Source organism: Pseudophryne corroboree, chromosome 1 (genome assembly GCF_028390025.1).
Source record: "Pseudophryne corroboree isolate aPseCor3 chromosome 1, aPseCor3.hap2, whole genome shotgun sequence".
NCBI lineage: Eukaryota > Metazoa > Chordata > Amphibia > Anura > Myobatrachidae > Pseudophryne > Pseudophryne corroboree.
The window spans coordinates 1,061,139,312-1,061,142,479 of NC_086444.1; the positions used below are offsets into that span (position 1 = coordinate 1,061,139,312).

The 3,168-nt window shown below is 44.7% G+C and overlaps 1 pseudogene; it reads right to left on the reverse strand.

Annotated features, from left to right (window-relative positions):
- Window positions 1–1,240: 1,240 nt before the first annotated feature.
- LOC134939613 (5S ribosomal RNA) lies at window positions 1,241–1,358 on the reverse strand (annotated as a pseudogene).
- Window positions 1,359–3,168: the final 1,810 nt, after the last annotated feature.

Here is a 3,168-nt window from a genome sequence, read left to right on the forward strand (position 1 = left end):
CCGGCTCCGCGGCTCATCAAGTCAGATACAGGGGGGCCCTAGTTGGGAGAATATGCAGCTGTGGTGGCACAATAAGGGGTTAGGGCAGGAATAAAGCCCGTAATTAATCAGCTGAGGTGGGAGCCCAGTGCAAGAGCTTCCAGTCACCTCATAGGCCATGCCCCCTTCCAAACCTTGCATGTTTTGACTATAATTGCCCCTTTAATTTCTGGCTGAAACTGATGACAATGCTGTGGCTGTAAAAAGAGATGCATAGGAAATTTAGCCCTATGTATTGATTATAGACACATACTCGCTTGCATGAATTGCTATAGTGCAGGGAGAATTTACACATTATACTTTTTACTAACAAGGCCAGTATATTCCGAAAACAAATAGGATATGACTCCGCACCAGTCATATAGAATCCTTATTCATGAATAAGTGATAAGGATCAACATTTGTAGGGTAACGTGACCATCTGTCACTATCAATACTGCTGGTGGTGCGCCAATGAAAGTCAGTATAAAGCCTAACAAACAGAGAAGAGAAAGGACCTTTCTTGTTTGGCGCACTCTTGAAAATGGAAAACGTTAGACTCATATGAGTCAGAATAATCAAAACTTAACTTTTATTAGTTATTTAAAACTTATGTGTTGTCCCCTGAAACCAATTTTTATTTTATAATTTTACTTTTTTATTAATAAACCTGATAGAGATCAGGAAATATATTTTTAACCCGGCAAAGGCAACGGCAATGCTAATGCTATGTTGCTAGTCCTAAATTGGATTTGCAGGAGTGCACCTCTGTTCAAGGTATCTTCCCAGGATCCGGGACATGTGTATTTTTTTTGCTCCACTGATGCTCAGATATATGTTGCATCTGGTTAGGGGTACATCGTGTACTATACCATGAAAGAAGCCATTAAATCCTCATAGCACCTCTAGGTAATTTGTACCTAACCTAAGACCAAAGGTGTGGGCAGAGGAGGGTATGAAACGTCAATAGGTTGTGTTGCTGCTGAGGGTCACTCTGCGGTAAGAAGAACATGTCTCCTATGCGTGCTACGTCTAGATTGCCTAAATAGTGGCGGTAAAGCCATGCACCAATATGAAGTTGTCAGTGTCACCAGGTCTAGTTATGGGTCAGAATTCAGAATTGAAAAGGAAGTATTCAAAGATACCAATAACAGATAAAGAGAGAGAATACGATGGAATTGAATCTGCTGTCAATGTTAGACCGGAGTTTCCCCAATGGTATGACCTGCTACACTGGGTATTCCCAGATGGTCTCCCGTCTGGTACTGGCCCGGCCCAATACTGTATAGCTTCCAAGATCGGATGAGATTGGGCATATGCAGTGTGGTATGATAGCAGGTCATAGAAGTCCCTGCTGGAATTTCTCCAGAATCATTAATGAGAGTTCATGAAGCAAAACATTGATCAGTTGATCACATAAGATAAGGAGGTGGGATCTGCTGTTGATGTTAGGCAGGTGGTCCCCACCTACCAGTTGGAAAACTGCCGTAGGTGCCTAGACTCACCGGATCATCAATGAGAGTCCCAGAAAAGGATAGAAAAAGAGAAATAGTATAGGGATTTCTGGTGAGTGTCAGGTGGCGTAAGAAAGTTCACAAAATTTGCTGATGCAGGCCTGGATTGTGTCACTAAACAGTGCTAAAGGCTTAAAAAGGTGTGTGTATTAGTTTTAAATCAGAAGGTAATGAGTCAGCCACATATATATTGGAATACACAGGTCAGTAAAAGCCGGATCTAGAGATTATTATTTACATGTAGCACCAGTTAATAGAAAGTAGAAACACCATGATAAATTATTATCATGCTGACATGAAAATGCTTAAGCCAAGCAGAGTATATACCTGGTGCATACGTCTCCACACCTTATAGAAAAAAGCCGTTTTGCATATAATCCACATATGATTATGTTTCAAAAACAATCAGGATTAGTAATTAATACACAAGATAAAGGTGCGTGCATATCTGCACCGTACATAGGGGGTCATTCCGAGTTGGTCGCTCGCTAGCTACTTTTAGCAGCCGTGCAAACGCATAGTCACCACCCACGGGGGAGTGTATTTTCACTTTGCAGGAGTGCAAATGCCTGTGCAGCAGAGCGGCTGCAAACACATTTTGTGCAGAACAAGACCAGCCCTGTAATTACTTATTCTGTGCGATGATTGCTGCGACGAATGACACGGTAATGATGTCAGATACCCACCCAGCAAACGCCCAGCCACACCTGCATTTTTCCAAACACTCCCAGAAAACTGTCAGTTGACACCTGGAAACTCCTACTTCCTGTCAATCTCCTTGCGTCCGCCAGTGCAACTGAAAGCGTCGCTAGAACCTGTGCAAAACCACAATACTCTTTGTACCCGTACGCCACGCGTGCGCATTGCGGTGCATATGCATGCACAGTTTTGCCATTTTTTTAACTGATCGCTACGCAGCGAACAACGGCAGCTAGCGATCAACTCGGAATGAGGGCCTTAGAGAGCATGATATCTGTCTCACACTAGTCAGTGGTTTTCCAACTATCATTTACGTTGTAATTGGCATCATAGTAACAAATAGTAAGTATGAAGCAAGTGTGGGACACTTAAAAGGAAACATAAGTATCAGTCCCATGCAGGGAAGTTTGTACCATACTATTAGATCATAGATGCCTTGTCAGTACCCTGTAATACTACATATGTGCATACAATGGTATCTATATATATGGGTACCGCTGAGTAAGTGTGAGCTGCCTGGGTGGAATGGTAAAGGTGATGGGACTTGGGGGCAATGGAGGAGATGTGTAAATTAATGAGATAAATTGTGTGGCCGGCTGTCTCGTGCTGGGAGCTAAAGCCGTTGGCCGCTCCCGCTGCTGTGAGCCGTGTTACTGCTAATAACTGTTAGATCTCTACTCTCTCCATTACCGCCGCCAAGGAGAGACGCTTCTCCAGGACCCGTGCTGCTGCTGGGGTGAGAGCTCCAGAAGGTACACTGATACCCAGTGGTGCCGAGAGAGGGGGGGAGAGGGTACAAATCACCCGGGCCCAAGTCTGATGGAGGGGCTCAGTGAGGGTGCAGTAGGGGCCCAGGCCTCCTCCCCCTTACCTGGCAGCAGCAGCTCTTCTCCTCGGCCCAGCACACTCCGCTGTGTATTGGGCGCAGTGTGGCCAT